The sequence below is a fragment of the Pleurodeles waltl genome, chromosome 5, assembly GCF_031143425.1.
Source record: "Pleurodeles waltl isolate 20211129_DDA chromosome 5, aPleWal1.hap1.20221129, whole genome shotgun sequence".
In the NCBI taxonomy this organism is placed as follows: Eukaryota; Metazoa; Chordata; class Amphibia; order Caudata; family Salamandridae; genus Pleurodeles; species Pleurodeles waltl.
Window position 1 is genome coordinate 1,497,452,786 of NC_090444.1, and position 25,342 is coordinate 1,497,478,127.

The 25,342-nt window shown below is 44.0% G+C and overlaps 1 long non-coding RNA gene across 1 annotated transcript in view; it reads right to left on the reverse strand.

Moving 5' to 3' along the window:
• LOC138297401 (uncharacterized) overlaps positions 1-20,945 on the reverse strand; it is a 240,719-nt gene extending 219,774 nt beyond the window's left edge. Inside the window, exon 1 of the long non-coding RNA XR_011204078.1 lies at positions 20,484-20,945. This is a non-coding gene — a long non-coding RNA (uncharacterized lncRNA). The remainder of the gene's footprint in view (positions 1-20,483) is intronic.
• Between the last annotated feature and the right edge of the window lie 4,397 nt (positions 20,946-25,342).

Sequence of the window (25,342 nt, forward strand, 5' to 3'; positions counted from 1 at the left end):
CACACAAAGGCCAGTCTTTGCCCTCTTACTGTGGCAGAAACAGAAACTGCAGGATAGCTCCACAAAGCACAGTCACAGGCAGGGTAGCACTTCCCCTCCGCTCTTCAGCTCTTCTCCAGGCAGAGGTTCCTCTTGATGTCCAGAAGTGATCTAAAGTCTGGTTTTGGGGGCCCTTCTTATACCTAAATTCTCCTTTGAAGTAGGCCTACTCCAATATAAAGTCACTTTTGAATGTGAAATCCTGCCTTCCCAAGGCCAGGCCCCAGACACTCACCAGGGGGTCGGAGACTGCATTGTGTGAGGACAGGCACAGCCCTTTCAGATATAAGTGACCACTCCTCCCCTCCCTCCTAGCTCAGATGGCTCGTCAGGAAATGCAGACTACACCCCAGCTCCTTTTCTGTCACTGTCTAATGTGAGGTGCATCCAGCCCAACTGTCAAACTGACCCAGACAGGAAATTCCACAAATAGGCAGAGTCACAGAAATGGTGTAAGCAAGAAAATGCTCACTTTCTAAAAGTGGCATTTTCAACACACAATCTTAAAATCAACTTTACTAAAATATGTATTTTTAAATTGTGAGCTCAGAGACCCCAAACTCCACATGTCCATCCGCTCCCAAAGGGAATCTACACTTTAATCAGATTTAAAGGTAGCCCCCATGTTAACCTATGAGAGGGGACAGGCCTTGCAACAGTGAAAAACAAATTTAGCAATATTTCACTGTCAGGACATATAAAAACACATTACTATATGACCTACCTTAACCATACACTGCACCCTGCCCTTGGGCCTACCTTAGGGATGCCTTACATGTAAGAAAAGGGAAGGTTTGGGCCTGGCAAGTGGGTACATTTGCCAAGTCGAATTTACAGAGAGCACCCACAGAAGCAGGCAGCACCTGCAGAAGTACCAGAGCAGGCACTTAGAAGATTTGTGAACCAGAGCTGGCTCAGAGTCACAAAGGAGGTTACCACGACATTGGAGTCCAACTCAGTGGGTTGAGCACTGCAGGACGGAGTGCTGGGGACCCAGGCTAGCCCGTGCACAAAGGAATCCTTGGAGAAGTGCAGAGAAGCCGGAACAGCTGCAAATCACGCAGTACAAAGGTTCGCAGTCTAGCGTGGGGAGGCAAGGACTTACCTCCACCAAACTTGGACTGAAGGATCACTGGACTGTGGGAGTCACTTGGATATAGTGCCTGTGTTCCAGGGAACATGCTCGTCAGGATGAGAGGGGACCCAGAGGACCGGTGATGCAGGCTTGAGGTGCCTGCGTTAGCAGGGGGAAGATTTCGTAGACCCACTGGAGATTTTTTCCTGGCTTCCAGTGCAGGGTGAAGGCAGACAGCCCCCAGAGCATGCACCACCAGGAAACAGTCGAGAAAGCCGGCAGGATGAGGCGCTACAATGTTGCTGGTAGTCATCTTGCTACTTTGTTGCGGTTTTGCAGACATCCTGGAGCAGTCAGCGGATGATCCTTGGCAAAAGTCAAAGAGGGAAGTGCATAGGAACTCTGGTGAGCTCTTGCATACGTTATCTGAAGAATTCCACAGAGGAGAGACCCTAAATAGCCAGAAAAGGAGGTTTGGCTACCAAGAAAGGAGGATTGGCTACCGAGAGAGGTAAGATCCTATCAGAGGGGGTCTCTGACATCACCTGCTGGCACTGGCCACTCAGAGGCGTCCAGTGTGCCCCCAACACCTCTGAATCCAAGATGGCAGAGGTCTGGGACACACTGGAGGAGATGAGGGCACCTCCCCTGGGAGGTACTGGTCAGAGGAGTGGTCACTCCCCTTCCCTTTGTCCAGTTTCACGCCAGAGCAGGTCTGGGAGATCCCTGAACCGGTGTAGACTGGCTTATGCAGAGATGGGCACCATCTGTGCCCATCAAAGCATTTCCAGAGGCTGGGGGAGGCTACTCCTCCCCAGCCCTTCACACCTATTTCCAAAGGGAGAGGGTGTAACACCCTCTCTCAGAGGAAATCCTTTTTTCTGCCTTCCTGGGCTGGGGCTGCCCAGACCCCAGGAGGGCAGAATCCTGTCTGAGGGGTTGGCAGCAGCTGCAGTGGAAACCACGGAAAGGCAGTTTGGCAGCACCCGGGTTCTGTGCTAGAGACCCGGGGGATCATGGAATTGTACCCCCAACACTAGAATGGTATTGGGGTGACAATTCCATGATCTTAGACATGTTACATGGCCATGTTCGGAGTTACCATTGTGACGCTATACATAGGTAGTGAGTTATGTATAGTGCACACGTGTAATGGTGTCCCCGCACTCACAAAGTTCAGGGAATTTGCCCTGAACGATGTGGGGGCACCTTGACTAGTGCCAGGGTGCCCACACACTAAGTAACTTGGCACCCAACCTTCACTAAGTGAGGGTTAGACATATAGGTGACATAAGTTACTTATGTGCAGTGAAAAATGGCTGTGAAATAACATGGACGTTATTTCACTCAGGCTGCAGTGGCAGGCCTGTGTAAGAATTGTCTGAGCTCCCTTTGGGTGGCAAAATAAATGCAGCCCATAGGGATCTCCTGGAACCCCAATACCCTGGGTACCTAAGTACCATATACAAGGGGATTATATGGGTGTACCAGTGTGCCAATGAGAATTGGTAAATTTAGTCACTACCCTGCAGTGACAAATTTAGAAAGCAGAGAGAGCATAAACACTGAGGTTCTGATTAGCAGAGCCTCAGTGATACAGTTAGGAACCACACAGGGAACACATTCAGGGCACATACTATGAGCACGTGGGTCCTGCCTGGCAGGATTCCAGTGACATAAGGGTGAAAACAAACATACATACAGTGAAAATGGGGGTAACATGCCAGGCAAGATGGTACTTTCCTACACAAGACAAGTAGTATGTGGTCACGTAGTGGATTGAACTCAAAACAGTAGTGTACACTTAATCACTGTATGTCAAGTACAAATACAAGTACAAATCCCACTGCTGCCACCAATGTAAGAAATGGGGTCTTTGGTTGACAGTCAGGTTACCCCCTGTTCAAGAAAGGACTCTCACTCTAGTCAGGGTAAAAGAGAATCACCCTCAGCAAACCCCTTCTTACCCCCTTGGTAGCTTGGCAGAGCAGTAGGCTTAACTTCAGAGTGCCAGGTGTAAAGCATTTGTACCAACACACACAGTAACTTAATGAATACACTACAAAATGACACAACACCAGTTTAGAAAAATAGGAAATATTTATCTAAACAAACAAGACCAAAACTACAAATATCCGACATACACAAGTCAAGTTATGAAGTTTTAAATATTAAACTCAAAAATAGCGCTTAGAAACACAAAATGCTTTGATGAGGTGTTAACGCGGCGTCGAGACGGAGTCGTTCCCAACAAGCCGACACCAGCGGCGCCGGACACGGAGTCGCGTAGACCCCCAAGTACAGTACCTTTGGAGAAGAGTGAAAACAAGTCGATGCGTGAAGTCGGATCGTGGCGTCTGTTCAAAACATTGAATCCGCGCACTTCGAGCGGCGTCGGTCACGATGTGGTGCAGCGACTTTCACGGAGCTGCAGACTTCAGCTGGGCTGCAGCGGCGTCAGGCCTGTGAAGGGCATCACTTTCCAGCAAAGATCACAGAGTCGGTTGCAGGCAGCGTCACCGGATTTAGCAGCGGCGTCGGTCCGAAGTCGTCTGAAGTTGATTTCCTTGGATTTCCACCAGCTTTCCTTTCAAGGGCCCAGGGACTGGTTAGGGCACCACTTGTCAGAGCAGGAGCCTCTCCAGAGACTCCAGGTGCTGGCAGAAAGAAGTCTTTGCTGTCCCTGAGACTTCAAACAACAGAAGGCAAGCTCTAAATCAAGCCCTTGGAGATTTCCTCACAAGATGGAAGGCAAACAAAGTCCAGTCTTTGCTCTTTTACTCTGGCAGAAGCAGCAACTGTAGGATAGCTTCTCAAAGCACAGTCACAGGCAGGGCAGCACTTCTCATCAGCTCTTCATCTCTTCTCCAGGCAGAGGTTCCTCTTAATGTCCAGTAGTGATCTAAACTCTGTGGTTTTGGGTGCCCTTCTTATACCCAAATTCTCCTTTGAAGTAGGCCTACTTCAATATAAAGTCTCTTTTGAATGTGAAATCGTGCCTTCCCCAGGCCAGGCCCCAGACACTCACCAGGGGGTCGGAGACAGCATTGTGAGAGGACAGGCACAGCCCTTTCAGATGTAAGTGACCACTCCCCCCCCTCCTAGGACTCATCAGGAAATGCAGACTACACCCCAGCTCCTTTTCAGTCACTGTCTAGTGTGAGGTGTAACCAGCCCAACTGTCAAACTGACACAGACAGGGAATCCACAAACAGGCAGAGTCACAGAAATGGTATAAGCAATAAAATGCTTACTTTCTAAAAGTGCCATTTTCAAATGCACAATCTTGAAATCAACTTTACTAAAAGATGTATTTTTAAATTGTGAGCTCAGAGATCCCAAACCCCATATGTCCATATCTTCACTTTAATCAGATTCAAAGGTAGCCCCCATGTTCACCTATTAGAGGGACAGGTCTTGCAACAGTGAAAAACGAATTTAGCAATATTTCACTGTCAAGACATTTAAAACACATTACTATATGTCCTACCTTAACCATACACTGCACCCTGCCCATGGGCCTACCCAGGGCCTACCTTAGGGATGCCTTACATGTAAGAAAAGGGAAGGTTTGGGCCTGGCAAGTGGGTACATTTGCCAAGTCGAATTTACAGTTAAAACTGCACACACTGACACTGCAGTGGCAGGTCTGAGACGTGATTACAGAGCTACTCATGTGGGTGCCACAGCCAGTGCTGCAGGCCACTAGTAGCATTTGATTTACAGGCCCTGCCACCTCCAGTGCACTTTACTTGGGACTTACTAGTAAATCAAATATGCCAATCATGGATAAACCAACTTTATACAATTTACACGGAGAACATGTGAACTTTAGCACTGGTTAGCAGTGGTAAAGTGCTCAGAGTTCAAAAGCCAACAGCAACAGGTCAGAAAAGATAGGAGGCAGGAGGCAAAAAGATTGGGGATGACCCTGTGTAAGCAAAAAAGTCCAACAGTTATTTTGCCAATTATAATTAGCCTAATTTGCATATCCACTTTACACAGAGCACTGACACTGGGGCTTGAAGCAGTACCCAGGGCACAGCAAGAGTCAGTAGCCACCAGTACATGTCCAAAAGGTTTGGGGGTAACCAGGGCAAAATGGAGGACTTTCTTACACTTATGAAATGGTATAAACCTAAAAATCAGAAGACTATGGACATGGGATGCTCAGACGTCCATGATATCCAGGGTGTCTTGCGCATTAGTGATGTGGATACCGTAGTAACTCTTCATGAGCTAGAAAATAATGGGGTGACACAGGAAGATTCCAAAGGTTTATATGAAATCTTGGGTGATTTGGGTATCACATACAGCCTTACAGCACCATCTGGTTTTAAACCAAGATCTACATTTCTTCCCAATATGAATCATGACGATATTGATACCTTTCATGGTGTAGTGACTCTGAATTTTATACAATTTTGACATAGGACATGGTTTAAAATGAGGCAGAATCAAAACTTAACATATGATCAAAGGATAACTATAGAATTGTTAGCAGGTAGTTTTACACCATTGTCACGAAAGATATCTATGCGAGTAGCATTACAGGAATCTGGCAATATCTTACAGAATGGAATGATAAATGCTTGCTATCTTGGGAGGAATACTGTTTTCCTAAGAAAGATTTCCTAAGTTATCAGTATTGTATATTCTTCCCAAGATTCACAAAGATAAGGATAACCCCCCAGGTAGACTAATAGTATCTTCATGTGACAGTGCTCTGGAAAATGTGTCCAAATATGTAGACTTTTTTCTGAAGGAATTTGTTATTAATTTACCATCTTATGTGTGTGATACCAAAGATTTTTTGGGCAAACTTGAGGGTATTTCATGGGAACATAATTTCATATTGGTAACCTTAGGTGACAATTCCCTATATACATTATTGAGCTTGAGAAGGGCATTGAAACATGTAGAGTAGACATTTTTGCAAACAAGACCTATTAAATATCTAGCACACACTGATATGATTATTGAAATTATCAGATATTGTTTGACAAAAAACATTTTCTTAGTCAATGGAGTATTGTACAAACAAATACTTGGGACTGCCAAGGCAACTTTTTTTTGCTCCATGTTTTGCTAATTTGCTCCTAGGATGGTAGGAAGAGGAGATTTTTAGGGATGAGGATAGGTACCCTGAAATTTAGCAAGCCATGCTGTGGCTTCGGCACATGGATGATCTGTTCATTATTTGGAAGGGCACTGAAGAGGAAGCCAAAAGATGTATTAATAATTTGAATAATAACAATCATAATTGTTTTGACATATAGTATGAGCAAATCTTCTATTGATTTTCTAGATATAAAGATACAGATCAGATATAATAAGATACATACAGAATTGTTTCGGAAGCTCACTGCAGGTAATAGTTTACTTCATGCATCGAGTGGGCATCCAGAGAATTTGAAGTGGAGCATTCCATATGGTGAATTGTTAAGGGCCAAAAGTAATTGTAATACTGAAGAAGCATTTGATAAAGAACAAGAGAATATGACTATTAGATTCAAACAAAGTGGTTATCCTAATTGGGTTATTAAGAAGGCCATTAATAAAGTTAAAGGGGTAGAAAGAACACAGACCCTGTTTGACAATAAACCAATGAAGAGAGGTGAGGACATCAATGAGAGCAGAATCATCATGACTTTTAATGAGGATGCAGCACACATTAGGAAGATTATCTCAAATAATTTGGACATTCTGAGAAGTGATCCAATTATCAGTGCCACTATCCAAAAGAGACTCCAAATCACTTATAAAAGGGGACATAGCCTACACGATATTCTAAGATCTAATGATATCACCATGGTTCCTCAAATTAGAGATCATTATTTACAGGGAATTTTCCCATGTGGACACTGTAAAGCTTGCCACAATAGTGCTCTGCGGAAGGAATATCCTACCTGCAAACCAGGTGAATTGAGACTGATCAAGCAATTCCTTACATGCAATACCCCATTTACGATCTATGTGTTAGAATGTCCTTGCCACTGGTGGTACGTGGGAAGTACCAAACATATTGGTAAAAAACGCATTCTCGAACATATGCAAGATATTACATCAAAGGATTCCCACTATCCAGTAGCTAGACACTTTCAGGAGAAACACAATTCTAACGATTCCTTGCTCTCATACTTCATTATTGAACATGTGGCATCTAACTATAGGGGTGGTGACAGAGAATTAACTTTGAGGAAAAAGGGATCCAAATATATTCTGCATTTAGAAACTAAAATACCAATGGAGTTGAATACTGATCAAGGATTGAATTTTCACATCTATGAGGGTTAACGAATTGCTACTTTTCGCAAATAACCTACCAATGTGATTTTAGAGAATTTAATTCATAGTTTGAGATCTGCTTATGTACTGAATTTCATGTACATATAGGCCCCCTTCATGACATTGGCGGTAAATCCTGCTTACCACCGCGGTGACGGCTGCCAACATACTGTCGCACTGGCAAATATCTGGTCGCCATATTATGACAAACACACACACCAATCCGACAGAATACTGTCACAAATACAAATCCGTCAGCCCAAAGGTCAGTGTTAAACTGTCAGTACCAACACCCAGACCATTATGCCAACAAAACAACGCTCATTACATCATGACCCACGAATCACCATGGAGGACATTCAATAGCTTTAAATGATTGGCAGTACAAACTGGCGCGCTCAGACTGGACTCCCAAATTCTAAACTACAGAACGTTGGTCAATACCAAATACACACACCTGACACTCGTACACTCCCACCCACCCACAGCACTATAAAACCCACAACCACATCACCCACAAACATTTACGAATACAAATTATTGCCTCCAGACTGACATCAAGACCACTGCGACAACCAGACACACACAAACACACATCCCTCACACACCCCACTTCGCATACCCAACCACAGTACCCAAAACCCACACACTTACACACACCACACAACACCCCACAAAGGCACCCCCATTTCACAGATGAAAAGTTGTGGGTCAGTGTGGAGGAAATAGTCAGGGTAGAGCCACGGCTGGTTGGAGAACAGGTCCAGCAAATATCCATTGCCAGGAAAATGGAAGGCACCAGCTTGCCATACAAAGGACTGGTGGTGGACCACCACCTCCTCCCCCACAGTTCACAGCACTGGAGGAACAAGTCTTGGCATTACTGCATCCTTAGAGACTCACTGGAGTTGCTGGAGGACTGGACACTGGTGAGTCAACATTTACTACTTATTAACCCCATACCTGCATCCCATCTCACACCCTCACCCTCACTCCCATCACTCCATTCCATCCCACACACTGCACCTACACAAATAACTAACTCCAATGCCAAGCCCTACATACTATACCAATGCATGGACAGCCCTCCCAGTCCTGCATGGACACCCCTCACCAAAGCATGCACAACATTGGGGAACTAACAATCCCACAATACATCACCATACACAATCAAAGGTGCAACAATTGAGGGGAAGCTAGGGATGGACAATATGTTACAGAAATGAAGCATAATACATCACTTACATCCTGCAGGTGCCCCAGCCATCCCCAATGGAGAGGAGGTGCCACAACTATCCAGTCCCCCAACAGAAGATGCCTCCGGTGATGACAGTAACACTGGATATCTAGATTAACAACCTTGCCCATCAGGGATCACTGGACAGTCCTTCAGCCCGGCCCACTCCCAGTCCACCACAGAGCCTCGCCCATCAGCATCCAACATCACAGCACCCACCTAGTAACCCCACACCTCTGTCCCCAGGAAACATCAATTAGCAGTGTGGCCACCTGTACAGGAACCCCAGTCCACACCTTGCCCCCAAGACAATCAGGGACCTGGGGTCAGTGGCAGTGGGCACACCATTCAGGGGACAGGGGCACAGGGGAACAGAGACACTGGGCGGACTGCTGTTCACCGGGGGAGGACAGGCCCAGGGAACCGACAATCCAGTAGGCACTCAACAAGATCCTGGGGACCTACCAACAATCCCAGGACACGATGGGCCAGAACTTTGACAACATGCAGGATAACAAGCGGCTGTAGGAGGAACACCATCAGGAGATCAGAGAGGGCTTGCAGGCCCTCAACACCAGCCTGATCCCCATTGCAGGGGCGCTGGCAGACCTGGCCAACATCATGAGGGAATCAAAAGCACACCAGCAGGCACCTACCACTAGCCAGTCTATTGACCAGCCCTCCACTTCCCTTGTAGATGGTGGACAGAAGGCACTGCCACCGGACGCACAGGCCACCAGCACCCCTCCCCATGCAGCAGGTGAATCACCCTGTAAACTTTCCCTGTGACCCAGACAGAAGCCAGAAACACTTGCCAAGACCAAGACCACCACCAGGAAATGAGACTCTCCTGATTGTCCTGCTTGTGTCCCACCCTGACACCTTGTCCACTTTGAACTGCCTTTGCTCTTCTTCCTCTGTCCCCTTGGACACACTGGACCTGTGCTACAAAAAGACTGGAACAATACCCTAGACTTTCCGCTACCATCACCCCATTCTATTGCCCTTTGCCATCAATTTTATAGCACTACATTAAACGCTCTTGAACACAACTTGACTGATATTATTTGATGTTTTGAGAAGGTGCATTTAGGGGAACCGTCACATCTAGTGCAAATGATCTGAAAACTGTGATAGCAGACAATTAATGACCTGCAACTGTATGTAGTAATCACATCAGGACACTGTTTTCACATCACCAACATCTGTAAAATGAAAAGGCATAGGTGACAGTAAGTTGAGATGCAAAGAAAGTGAATGCTATCATGCTACAGTCACACAGATGAAGTCAATAGTCAGAGCAATGATCACTTCCACTGTCTCACCTGTGTGTCATTGGAAGTATTGACGTGTAACTGATGTCATGTTGTCCACATCCTCATCCTTAGCCTCCTCATCCTCACTGTCCTAAAGTTTCACTGCTACCACGGGGGCATCTCCAGTCTCCTCCTCCTGTGGAAAAGGTACATGTTGTTTGAGGGCCAGATTGTGCAACATGCAGCATGCCACTACTATCTGGCAGACCTTCCCAGTGAGTAGCACAAGGATCCACCTGTCAGATGGAGGCACCTGCACCTGGCCTTCAGGAGGCCGAAGGTCCTTTCGAATATCCTTCTGGTTCGCCCATGTACCTTATTATAACGGTCCTCAGCCCCTGTCCTGGCATTCCTCGCAGGGGTCAGGAGCCACGGTAGGTTTGGGTAGCCAGAGTCACCTACAAGAATTGAGGGATGAACATTAGCCTGACATAATGCTATGGGGATAACACCATAAGGCATACACTGACATACAGTTGGTGGGGACTCTGGCTCACCTATTAGCCACACCCTGTGCCTCTGTAGTTGGTCCATCACATTTGGGATGCTGATATTCCTCAGGACAAAGGCCTCAAGCACCAACCCAGGATACTTGGCAGTGACGTGGGAGATGTACTGGTCTGCCAGGCACACCATTTGCACATTCATTGAGTGGAAACTCTTCCGATCCCTGAATACCTGTTCATTCTGGCAAGGGGGGGGGGCAAACGCAATATGTGTACAGTCAATCGCCCCAATAATATTGGGGATATGCCCATTGCATAGAATCCTGCCTTCACAGTGGCCAAATCTTCCACCTGGGGGAAAGCAATGTAGTTGCACATGTGTTTCACCTTAGCAGACAATACCATTCCCAGCATGATTGAGAAAACTGGCTGTGACATTCCTGCTGCCAAGCCCACTGTCACTTGGAAAGAACAAGTTGACAGGAAATGGAGCACTGATAGCACTTGCACAAGAGGGGGGATCCCAGTGGGATGATGGATAGCTGATATCAGGTCAGGCTCCAATTGGGCTCACAGCTCTGTGATTGTGGCCTTCTCCAGTCTATAGGTGAGTATAATGTGCCTGTTCTCCAAGTGTAGCCAAGTCCACAAGGGGTCTGTACATAGGGGTTTTCTCCTCCTCCTATTCATCCACAGTGGTAGGTATCTAAAGGACACAAGAGTGAGTAGGTTGTCACAATTTGAACAATGGAACCACCACCTCAGTGTACATACAGCATAAATGTGATGGGACAGTGGGAATGGCAATGTATGTGAAATTCTAGGCAATGACGCAGTTATGAATAATCTGATCGTTGTCCACCGCCATGCAATGGCGACCTCCTGTCCTGTATATTGGGACAGGTGGAAGTGAGGTAACTCTGTGGATGTTGGGCGTCATGGTGTAAGGTGGTCTTGCACCGCTGTGCAATTCCTCATTGGCTACTGTAGGGCTCTATGGAGTACAGTGGCCAATGGGGATCAGTGCCAGTGATAATGGTGACCTCCATTTTGTATCTAAATCCTCACTTGTTTCCTGACTTTCCACAGGACAACACCTGCACTGCATGTGCTGCTGCGACCTGTGCCCTGAACCTGCCATGGCCCTTGTGACCGAGGAAAGGGTCCTTGCCTTCACTTTGGAGGAGTTGGAGCGACTAGTGGATGGGGTCCTACCCCAGTATGGACTGCTCTTGGGCACGATGCATGTGGGATGGTTGCATGGAGATGTGTGTGCAAGCGTTGTATCATCAGGGGGGAATGTCTTGTGGTAGTGTACATGGTGGGCACCAGTCAGGAAGGGGAAGGATCCCATTTCACCAGCCAGGAAGGGGAAGAATCCCACTCCACCAGCCAGGAAGGGGAAGGATCCCACTCCACCAGCCAGGAAGGGGAAGGATCCCACTCCACCAGCCAGGAAGGGGAAGAAACCCTCACCACCGGCCAGGAATGGGAAGAAGTCCTCACCTCTAGCTGAGAAACAACAGCCCTCACCTTCAACAGAGGCTGCCCAGGAAGCCCCTTCCTTTGCTGAGGCACAGCAGCCCACACCTCCTGCAGAGGCCTGTAGGGTCCAACACCACCCTCAGTGGGCACAGGGCCCTCATCCCCTGCTGAGATGCAGCAGCTTTCACCTCCAGCAGAGTCTGGCAGGGTACCAACAGCACCATTACCACCACCAGTGGCCACGGAGCACTCACCTCCAGCTGAGACAATGCAGCCCTCACCTCCAGCAGAGGGCATGTAAGCTACCCTCCAGGGACTGCTGTACAAGGAACACCTTCAAGAACAAGTGGGCAAGTAACCCACCTGAGAGACTGGGACCTTGCACTCCCCAGCAAATGGTACTGGGCATTGAGCCCCCTCAAGAACCAGTGGGCAAGTACCCCACCTGAGAGACTGTTACCTTGCACTCCCCAGCAAAAGAGAATGGGCATGGAGCCCCCTCCAGAACCAGTGGGCAAGTTCCCGACTTCAGCAGAGGTGTCCCAAGCCCCTTTTGCCCTGCAGTGCCTGCCCACTTCAAAAATTATACCCCTGCACAGTTCAGTGTGGATGTTGTCAGGAAACAACTTGGGCCTTTGTACTTTGGAATGGGCATTGGCCCTTTCGGGACAATTGTACATATCTCTTTGTTATCCAATTGATTTATTTGGTGGCTTTTCCCATTCAATACATTCTCAGTACTGCCTTACTGTAGTCCTTGCATTACTATGCCGTTTGTCCTGTACCACTGTTTTTTGTCTGCAGCTGGTTGTGTGTATGGTGTGTGTGTGTGAATGGTGTGTGTTGTGTGTGTGTGTGTCACTCTCATTTTCCTCCCTCCTTCCCTTGTGTGCTAGGTGGCTGTATTCACTGTGGTCGTCTTCGTCCGCGTTGGTGTTCCAGGTGAAGCATGGCATAGAAGAGCATCGGGAAGACTTGCAGTTCCGGTTCCATGGCGGCATTGATCTTCTCTGTGTCTCTGATGGTGAGTCTTTTGTCTCTTGTGATGTGTTTCCACCAGGCTTTTGATGGCGTTGGTACCACCCCGGAAACTGTTGCAGATTGCAGTGTCATGATATTGTGGGCGGTACCTTGTCTTCCGCCCGGCTGTTGGTGGCTACCGCCGTGGTAGATGTTCTGGGACATTGGCTGTCTTTGGGAGTTCTCACTGCCATGATGTTAATTTGGCAGCAATTACTGCCAGCCTGTTGGCAGTATTTCTGCCACTTTAACTGTCACCGCCAATGTCATAGTGACCACCACAGAGTTTCTTGTTTCTTTTTTTGTCTTTATTAATGAGTATTTGGGGTAAGATTATTTAATTCATCTTTTGTCTTGTTACAGAAGGAAGGGGGACGGATGGATAAATATCTGGATTTTCATTGCAACTTCTTTCTTTTTCCTGCACATAATGACACTTTTTGCACGGGGTGTAATGATACACAGATAAGGATTTTTTGCACTTATTTTCCATTCCATGTTTACTAATTCGGATAGTTCAGTTTATGGAATTACCCATTGGGTTATCAATTAAGTTTATCTTGCTTTTAACAGGCTGAGATTTTTAAGTGACATCTGTGTATTTGCAAAGCTATTTGGTATTTTCTAATGCTATTTCATTACATGTAATATGAATGTGGGCTGTCTTTATGGATTGATTGAGGATACTCTACAAAATAATTAATAATTCTGAGTGGGCCTTAGAATTACAGTACAATGGCATTCTGTCATTTGAGACTCATACGGTTTTTATGTATATATTTTTCATGCATTGAAAGTTCTCCATATATATTATAAAATCATAAATTAAAGTTAAGGTAAAGAATGCACCTAATTAATTGTTTAGATATGGGCAGCCACATTTGTATTGTCAATAATGTTAAACATTACTCAAATTGCTTTACAACAAGTATTTTGCCTCTTTCTTCTTTTTGTCCTTTTTCTATGAAACTGAACAATGCTATGTTTATGTGTTACTGATTGGTTTTGCAATGCACGTAACCAAGGCTGCAGGGAAAGCCAAAACGCATTGTGTTTTGTATTAAACTCACTACCTTTATTTACCTTCCTGGATGTCGTGAGTGTGAATTTTCATTTGACATTCTTCCATTGGGATTATACACAGGCTTGCTCTGCCGGTTTACGCACCACCTCTCTCAGGCTGCCCGAGCCCAGGTGGAACGTGTTGTTTTGTTATATATATATATTTATATTCACTTAAAAAAAGCAAAGGTTACAGGGACTTTACATTTCGGTTCTGAATTTACTCACACAAACAAAAGAAATTCAGCAGTTACAAGTAGAGTTATTTCAAGTAACTTTAGCTTGCGTCCTGAGGTAGCTATAACTTGCACCCCCACCATGCACAGTTTTTACTTCAGTAATCTGACTGCTAATGTTTCATTGATATTTTTTATTGATGTCATAAAAGCTGTTGTGAGTGCTGTGATAGCTGGGGTAATTAGTGGTGCACGATGAGGGCAAGAGATATAGTTACGATAGGGCGTGAGGTATAATTACTTGAAATACCTCTAACTATAACTGCTGAATTTCTCTGGTTTTGTTCAAGTAAATTCAGAACCTAACCTAACTATAGCATTCCTGTAACCTTTTTTTTATTTTTTTTATTCTATTTCCTAACAATAATGTTCCCCTTACCTTTATATTTTTCAGTGAATTTATATTTTTTTTAAACCTAAAATAATTTTCATTACTATACTTTAATCCTACAAAAGGGGGTTGGCCGCAGGGTGTGTCCAACGCTACTAACCACCAAACCTCACGCTGTGCATTGCCTTTGGGCAAGCACAGCAGCAATTGGCCACAAGGCTTGTCTCTCTGGGTGTGAGAATAAGTGTGGGAGATTGTCTCTGGGTGTGAGAGTGGCTGTGAGATTGTCTGTCCAGATGTGACTGTGGGTGTAAGAAGGCCTATGTGGGGGTTAGAATGGGTATGAGATTATCTGATTGGGCTCCAATTGATGAAAGATGCATTTACCACCAAAAAGGAGTTCAGATCATTTTTCAATATGAAATTGCAGAGTAAACACACTTGCTTTGCCAAGCCCAGTGGTTAGGAACATTTGTCCTTTCCAAAAGCAAAGCTTAAGCTGGGGTACCTGGTGTGTTTACATCTGTAAGTGCTTCCTGCTGACATTTAATTTTTGTGAAGCAAGCATCATGTCCAGGATGGATGCTCATCTGGTTGTTTATCTAGCAAGAGTCCACTGTCCCAGGGACCCCACATCCCAGGGCCGGCCATGTCACCTGGGTGCCCCCCTCACCATCATTGGGGACCACAGGGTAGCCTAAAGGCCCCCATGGTCCCAGCTGGCTTCCAGCCTCCTGTGGGAGCCAGAATTGCTGTCAAAGACAGGGAGATGCTTAACGTGGAGCTCCCTGTCTGTGAGTGGAATTGTGACCTCCATTTCCCTGCCTGCATGTCTGTAGGCAGGGACACAGAGGCCTGGGGAGGTGGTGGTCCCTGCGGGCATGGGGAGGCCAGGCATCCTCCTGTACTATTGAACTAAAGGTTCACGAAGGTGATGGTTCCCAAGGCAAAAATAAGCCTGTGAGCAACCTCCTTTATTTTTTACATGCACCCTGGGACCTTTTGTTAAACAAAAAAGTTGCCACAAATTTGTGACATCTTCACAAATTTTCAGCAATTTTTTTTACAAAGTGCTTTTTCGCCCTTGCGGGGCCCCTCGGGGATCCCAACAGCAGAGTTAAGGGGTTAAATTGTCCATACCATGCCCCTTTTCTTTTTCATTTTTTTCAGGGACTCGGCTGAAGGCAAGTCCCAAGATAGCTGCCAACACCTCCTAGTTAAAGTGTTGGCGGCCAATCAGAGCTTTCCATTTCCATGCACAAGCTTGTTATTATTTGCAAAGTAATTGGGGAGGATCCACTGCACAAGATATACAAATTTAGTTTTCCTTTAATTTCTCTTAAACAACTGAATGGATTTACACCAAATAACAAAAAGCATAATCTACTGTATATACCAAACGCTACCTTTCTGTCGAAGCCATTTTCAAAACAGCTATGGGAATTAGAATGTGAAACATATGTTTTTTGATTCTCCCTTTTCATCAGCCCCTGCTTGACAGATCAATGCAAAACATTCCATGCGCAGCAAGAATCACTGGCACACTTTTGTTGGAACATTTCGGGACATTCATCTTACGGCACCAAAGATATGGAAACTATGGAAACATGGATCTTATAATATTTATCTACTGGTGACCGCCATATATATATACATATATGCATATATATATATATATATATATATATATATATATATATATATATATATTATACCTATGTGTGTGTGTATATATTCACTGAAAAAAACAAAGGGTACAGAGATGTTATAGTTACTCGTACAAAACCATAGAAATTCAGCAGTTATAGTTAGAGTTCTTTCAAGTAACTATAACTGTGCCCTTGCCATGCACAGTTTTCTTATCAATAATGTATAATGTTATTGCAAATGTTGCAGTGATATCAAAGATGTCATAAAAGTTCTCATCAATCACATAATATGTAGAGTAATTAGCTGTGCATGGTAAAGGTGCGAGTTATAGTTAAGGCGTGAGTTAAAGTTACTTTTACAGCTATAGTTACTAGTTTTTTTCTTTCCTCAGATCTGCCATGAATTGTAGTGAAAGTTGAAAAAAATGCTTTTTAGCTCTAGGGTAGTCCCTCTCGGACCCCAACGCCAGAGCTAAGGGGTCATAGTGTCCTTACCCCTATCCCTTTTGTTTTCCTTTTTTTGTTTATTCCCTAAATATAATGTCCCAGTAACCTTTGTTATATTTAGTGAATTTCTATTTTTTTTAACATAAAGTAATTTTCATTACTGAACATTAATCCAACCACCGCCACTCATGGCCTGCACTCGTCTCATAGAAATCCCAAGCCAGTTATTTCAATGGCTTTTCGAGTATCTGCTGGGAGCGTGGACAGGTCTGAGGCATCTATGTACCACCACCTTTATTTACAAATTGTCTGAAACACTGAACATCAGTCTTTTTCAGCACATTAGCAACAAACTAAGCACCCCAGCAAATGCAATACCACCCTTGCATTCAGGTTTGGCAGGTTTGGCAATATGTTGTGGTGATACAGCTCTAATCATATCACTTAGGGGTGACTGGGGGGAAGATATATAGGAAAATGCATCGTACTCCATTGAGGTAAGCCAACCACCATACAGGTCCTGACCACCTTATTGATGAATTTCCTGTGAATTATCCTGTTCTGCTTTGTACCTCATTTGCCTAGATTGAGTAGCCACCTGTTCTTTACCTGAACATAGTCTAGGCACAGAAGGGTTGCATAGCCGTCAGACTGTTGCCAGAGGTGTATACTGTAGCTGTACGTGATGGTGTTAATATTCACCTGCCATGGGGGAGAGCACTGGGCTGTTACGATTTCAGCTGTAGCTGTACATGATGGTGTTAGTATTTGCATGTCATGGAGGGAGAGCACTGGGCTGTTATGATTTTGGCATTGAAGGTTGGCCGCAGGGTCTGTGACTAGACCCTGCGGCCAATCCTCCTATCCACCCAGCGCCATGCTGCGCACAGCCTTTGGCCATGCACAGTGGTCGCAGGTCTGCATGACTCCTTGCCACCATCCAATTTTGGCCCGGCGATACCCATCGCCTAGGGCAAAACCTTCTAACAATTTTGTTTGAGGGGTCATGTGGCCCCTCTACCCTGGCCAATTTCAGCCCCTGGACCTCAAGGAAATTACCACAGATACACAAACAGTTGAACCCTCCCAACCTTGAGTGTACAGGACTGAGACCTTACCCACTAGGCCAAAAGTGACTCCCTAGCATGTGGTGTCCCAAATTAGCTATGACATTGAATACAAAGATTTTGAGTAGAAAAAGACGTCAATGTTACATCACTAGGAATGCTTAACAGGCAAAACACTGGAAAATAAACAGACATACTGTCATAAGATACAATGATTTGAACCTTCAGCCTACTGAATGGCAGTCCAACAGCTTTACCATTAGGTCAGAAGTGGCAAGGTGTGCTGTCCATCAAAACAAAGCTATAACATTCTTACCAAACATCTTGCTAGTCTGACTCTTTGAAGTCTTTGTATGGAGAGACCATTGTAATAACAATCTCTTCCTCTCTCTCTTCCATCCCATCCCAAATGGAACCCACTCATTGGTTTATTTTAGCCCCGGACAGGTGGTGGTCCCCAAGACTGCGGTGGGCCACATGATCCCCCACACACAACTAAACCTTTGCCACGGGGAGGTGGTGGTCCCTGGGTCTGTGGGTGGCCACAGGGCCCCCTGCGTCCAAGTGTCTTCTGTTTGGTCTGGGAGTCCATTATCCCTTAGAGCGTTCAGGTGTTTTACCAATTTAATAAATAACATTTCACAGACAAATTTCTATTAAGAACAAGGAGCCAGATTTATTAACCATTTATGCAACCTAGTGCAGCAAGGCAACTTTTATTGCTGTGTTGCGTGAAAAAGAGATAGCAAAAATGTGCTATGTCTACTAAGATATGGCACACTTTTGCTCTATCATAGCGCTGGAGCACTTCAGGCAACCTAACGCAAATGCAGACACCCTTGTACCACAGTGCAGGAGGGCATGTGCTACAAGGAGAATTGTTTTTGTGCAGGAAGGTTGTAATGTTGTGACCAGTGATGTGAACTGGTGGGCAGTCATTACCAAGGTAATCTGCCAGAGAGGGGTTTTCAACCTCCTGGCCTGGTTTCCACTTGTCCCACCGCAGGTAGAGGTTTAAACCGAAGGTGACGTAGTGAGGGGAATAAATAAAGAGGCCCGAGCAGGCGGGGCCAGATAGGAAGTGCTGTATGATAGAAACACGCTGTCCTACTCTCAGACGGTGAAACTGAAGACACGTGTCTGTGTTTGTGTTAAAGCGCAGCACGCGACCCAACTCCAGGAAGCCTTACCTCGACTCCACAGAAGGGGTAACCCTAGAGGCAGTTTACTCTTAGTATGCATGCTGCAGAATACAGCACACATTGATATAGGACATAAAGAAGAGAAAAACAGAGCCTTCTCCTTGTTATGTCATCCTCTGGGAGGGCTAGCGAGGTCAAGCAATCCCAATTTTACATCTGCGTGAAATCCATAGGTGGGTGCAAGGGAATACTTGTGCTCCACTAATGGAACGCCTCCCAGAATGAAATGTAACGCAGTGCAGCACAAGCTTCTGCATTGCATTACATGTCTTCACAAAGTCATGTAATGAGGCACACATCGTCCCTTGTGTTGTTTTTAAATATCTACTTGCATTTTGCATCATGGCTGCACCACAAAAGTGGTAAAACCATGATGCAAAATGTTAATAAATCTTGACCAAAGTGCCCAGACCCGGTCAAGTTATGATAATGGGATATGATAAAATGGCATTGCACAAGATAAATAATAGTATCTGCTCAAAAGTAGACACAATCTAGTTAAATCTCAAGACATATGAATTTGTTTATTGGTTGCTATAAAAACTGTGATAGTTGTACTTATAACCACATTCAATTAAGTGGGTGAAAGGTGCTTTTAGTGCATGAAGTCTGAAAATTATTTAATTCTCAGATAGCTTTATAAACTGAAGAATGAATCACGCCACCCACTTATGTAAAAAGTCAGTTCCTTAAAGCTAAAACATATTTAAGGTCAGTAACACCCTAAGAAGGTAACCTTCATGCACACATTCTCATTTGAGTTTGAAAACTTGAATGACTGAATAGTCTGATCGCTGAGGATAATATACAAAGATATATATATATAGCAATTGTACTGACGTATCTTATGCTGATGAATGTCTATCTCAGCACAACTGTTATTGTTGTACTTGGTTCAGTTTTTTGCAAAATAATTGGAATGATTTATGACCACCTGCCATTAGAGTAAAGATTGTTTTTTTCTGGCTATGGATGAAAAATGAATAGCCTACTGGTGATGATCTCTCTATTGAAGGTTTGGCGCCTCGATTCAGCTGGCAGAGTGGAGGGATGCTGTAAAATTATACTATTTCTGAGCAAAGAATATCATTGTTTCAAGTAACATATTTTGTTGTATTCTTGTGTGTATTAATACGTGCCTCGGCTACCGAAAAAATGAGGACCCACCCCTTTCCTAGTCAACATTTCAGCAGCAATTCAGCAGCATCAAATGTGTTAACAAAGTTAAGAAACCTGCTCAACTGAACTAGCGCTGTATTCTTTACAGTGCACATAGTTTAAGAAATAAAGGGAGGCGTCAGATCATAATTCACTTTTTGTTGTTTCCATGCCAGGCCAGTAACAGAACGTATTGCAATACCATTTAGTGTGTCAGATATTCCTTGTAAACAAACTCAACATGCCATCTTCAAAAATTGTTGCTAGACGTCTGTTGCTATCTGCACGATGAACCTCGGAGAATGAATGCACTGACCTTCCCAGAAAGTTGCAACATATGCGGTATTGAAAAGTACTAAATACCATGATATAAGTGGAAATGCCGGAATTGATGTTTATACGTATATAGCTTTCTGAATACTCACCGGGTGAACCCATGTGCGTAGTAAAGTCAGTGGTGGATGGCAAAGGTGTGCTCTCAGTATGAAGCTCCGATGATTCATCGCCCTTGCAGGCAGCCCAGAAATCTGGACAGCAGTCAACATGCCCAATGGGTTCTTTGTCACAGAATAAGTCACAGTAGCATGTGGCATTTTTCTCAAAGTACGGAAGCTGACAATTGTCATCTCTCTGCGGGCAGCAGCCACGGTTCCTGCAATAGAGATCTTCGGAAAGAGATCTCTTGCTTCTGCTCTTGCTTGTCATGTGCAGGTTTCCATCAGAATAAAAGTTCACTGTCAAATTTCTGACAGAAACAACTCTCTCAACTGAGGCAAGGTGCAGTGCAAAGTAGCCCAGTATCAAAATGTGACATTTAATCCCCATCATTTCACCAAGAGTCTGTTCCGTGATATCAGTGAGTAGAGCTAAATGGCAGAGGGCTGTCGTTCTAGTAGTAAATGAGTCAAAATGGCTGGCAGACCGGACGCGCAGTGATCAATCAAGCGCTGACTTGGACTGTTGAACTCTTTCAGGTTAACAATTAACCAAGAAAGGATGTATCTGTACAGGAGGAAACTGAAAAAGTAAAGTAAGATGGCTTAAGTAATATATTTCCTAAGGTATGGGGAAAAATCGTACAGGTAAAAAAATAAAAACTCCATTAAGACTGACAAATTTCCTCATTAGTCAAAATGTAAGGACCTAAGGAGTGGTACTTACAAAAGATGATGCTGCCATTGTTAATACATATATTCTATTATCTCATAGGTTATTTTCTTACTTACAGCTGGGAGAAGACTGACATTGCTTGAGTCTGGGCTTTCTGTTTAATTAAAGTGGTTTTCCTCAAAGGACTCTGGAGACAAAATGCCGTCAACTACAGAAAGTGTCCCTCGAGATTCTTTGCTGATAGAATCTGCATTTAATTTTTCATCTTTTATAAGGCACTGATCTGCAGAACATAATGGAAATTATCTTGAGAATGTTTCGCTTTTGTCTATGAAAATTGACAGTTCTAATAAAATACCGATGAAAATTGAACAGTTCTAATAAAATCCCGTGAGATGTGCGGAAGAATACCAAATATTTAATTAAATCATGTTGAACAATGTGAGGTGACATGTTTAAGTGATCTTTCTAGTACATAAGCCTCAATTACGAAATACCTTCGAATTATCCCTACTATTTCCTTGCTCAGAAATAGCCAATGTCCGGGTCCCCGAAATTAAAGAGTTGTTGAATTATTAGGGATCTCAAGAATTTGTAGAATGAAATGCAGGAACTTCTGTTTCCATTACAATTGCTACGATTCTACCTTTCTCACACGAGATTACAGCTGCAATCAGGCAGCCCAAACCTGAAAAACGAAAACTTGTACTTTTCACGGGCAGGGATGGGCCCTGTTACTAGAACCATCGGAATTACTGGTCCACTTGTCCTCAAGACCAGAGTGAGTATGCAACTGTTTGTGATTGAAGTATATAGCGAACCTGCGGAGTATAACATTAGCGTGACTGTGTGACCAAGTATGAATGTTACATTTGAATTCATACAAACTCTTAAATTAATTATGTTTTGCAATTAATATTATTTAACAAATACACAGCCTCACGAGAAGTATTAGATTTGTTGCCGCATTTGATATGTATCTTGTATGTGGATCTGTTGACGCATCTTTTCCAGTGCCTGCATTCAGATCTTTGGTCTATATAATGAAGCTTTGCGTATGTTAATGCCCCGCAAATCGACCTGAGGGTGGCATGCGTATCACACCATAAACAAAAATAACACTTACACAAAGGCACACTTTTACACACCTCCTTTGCCGGGAACTGTGGTATATACTACGCTTTCCTCGAACGTTGAGAGGAGGCATATAAATATCGCGGAGTGGTGTATTCCAGTGGTACAAATATTCCAGAACTTGATCATTTCTATTCTAGCGTTAGCAATGTAATTTAAGGAAAGTGCATTTTATATATATATATATATCCCAATCATGTTTTCCATAAATCCTCTAGGGCTGGATTTACACTAGTAAATTAAGCTGGGAACCAATATTTGTGGTATATGTGTGCCTCCTGTTCTCTTTCATGTGGAGGGAATCAAATGGGTCTACTTTAGTCACACAACACAGAATTTCTTGATTTTTCTCTTTTTCGAGGGAGAGACTTAGTAATACAGATAGCTGTTTATAAGTGCTTTTGGGAGCCTTAGAAATACAGGGCAGCTCAAAGTGTTTGATCACAGAATGTATTTACATCTCAGAGCCATTTTGTGCCATATTACAATGTCATGTAAAATGTTTCCGCGCCAACAAAAGCCATCGTATTTTGTAAACCCAAAAACAAATTTGACTATAGCAATTTTAGGTGCAGTTGGACTGGTTTAGTGAAATGTTTATTATGGCTTTTACACGTTCCCGGTTTTTTCTGTAAGAAGAGTTATAATTTACAGGAAAATTCAAATTGGAATGCTTAAATGTAATGGCGTAAAAAAAAGAACACATCACTGGGGATTGACTTTAAAGTCTAACGTGTTTAATGCAAAATAGCCAATATGCAGGCAACATAATGCAATGCAATTTCCGTTTCAACAGACTAGAGCTTCTATACTAAATCAGTTGCGGCATACGTTAAAATCCATACATTAGCTTCTAATTTGTATGCAGTTCTTTTTCTCACTATAATTGAAAAAAAGCAGCAACTCTTGACTGAGACTGCACTAAACACTTAATAGATACCAGCTAATTATCAGATACCAGGATCTTCTCAAGAGAAAGAATCTGAGAAGATCTTGAATAAACGATAGTAAAGGGACAAACAGGCGCTAACTCTACTCTAAAATGATCACATTCTGGTGCCAGTCCTCAGAGTGAAGCTATATTTACTTCACAGTGAAGAAATCGTACACCGCATAATGGCAATGGTGTTTTACAAATGATGTAACTTAGTAGGCATACTAGGGTTTCAGTGCTTTTTAGGCAGGCATAAAATTACCATAGCAATTTAGTAATAACAAGTAATGGTACATGAAGCATTCGCATTTTCGTAATACATATATAGTTATTAGGGCGCATAATTAAAGTTACTTTCTCACACTGCCTTAAGAATGCCCCCACTGCTGCCTGTTTAATAATATAATGCACCATTATTCCTGACACACCTATATTTGATTGTCAATATCCAGTACACATAAGACAGAATCCTAACACCCTCGTACACACAACACAGTGCAAACGTCATACAGTTGATAACACAATACCAAACCACAGTCATGCACCACACAAACACATCCAGAAGAATCATTCAGATAAATCCAACATAAATGTATGCCATCCCTATCAGCACAACGTTGTGTAATTGCTTAACTGGATCATGATGCATAAATGGAGAGTACTTTACTCCAGCCAAGCAAAGACAAACAACCACAAAAGCCAGAACAAAACAGAAAACTCCTTCTGAAGATCCACTCTTTCATATAAGACCCTAAAAAAACTCCCTAGATGGAATTAAATTTACTTTCACACTAACCTATACAAACCATTTCTAAACTAACATTGAAAACTCTCTCCTAACCTCACATAAATAAACAACAAACAAAAGAGATGATTGATTGATGGTCTTCCCACATATACTCAAAAGGGTAGCCAGATGGAGAATGCACTGCTGTGGCACAATATTTAAGCATTATTACCCAAACATGCGAGCAATGATGGCTAAGACCCTCCCTGTAGTCAAGATCTTGAGCTGCAGACAAGCAGGGTTGGACTGGACTATAGGGCAAACTATAAGTGCCCAAAGGGCTAGCCTAACAGGCTAGTTCATTTGATTTATTTAGTTTTTTGGTTGTTTGTCAGTCTGTTCAATTGTCTGGTGGGCTGGATTTTTACTGTTTATGTTCCACTGATATTACAGTAGAAATACCGGCAGTAAGCACAAATACATTTGGTCTCTCATACTTTGCAAAACACACACATTAGGCCTCATTACAACTTTGGCAGTCTTTACAGAAGACCACCATGTTGGTGGTAATCTGCCCGCCGTATTAAAAGGCACAAACTTAAGACTGCTGGAAAACAGCCATAAATTTAACACTGCCAGTACACAGGAGGGCGGGAAAGAGACGGTTCCACCACCTCACCGCCAGGCCGACAAAAATCCACCTACCAGATTATGAGCCACAAATCAGCACAACAGTTCTTCCATGGTGGAAAACCATTGGCGGTGTGAACCGCCGCAGTCAGAAACCACTACTGTCAGAACAAAATATCACATTGGACAGTTTGAATACCCCACATATGACACACATACACAAACCAGACACACCTACTCACAGCACTATATAACACACCCCCACACGACCCACAATCATTTGCAACAAAAACGACAATCAGATGCACCACCTGTACACTATAAGCACACATATACATCTCACTCAGCACAAAGCATACAACTACACTACCAACACAACACGCACTTACCAAGCACACACAAACACCACAAGAATCCATCACGCATAATGCACCACCCACAACCCATCAGTCATCCACCACTGTATCCTTACACACATGGTTCACAGACAATGAGTTGAGGGTCATGGTGGATGAAATTGTCAGGGTAGAGCGACACTTGTTTGGAGCACAGGTCCAGCAAACGTTGACTGCCAGGAAAATGGAGTTGTAGCAGAGAATAGTTAAGAGGGCCAACTCAGTAGGCAACCATCCACGCACAAGAGAGGACATCAGAAAGAGGTGGAACAACCTACGGGGGAAGGTGTGTTCCATGGCATCACAACACCAGATCGCCATGCACAAGACTGGCGGTGGGCCCCCCCTCCTCCT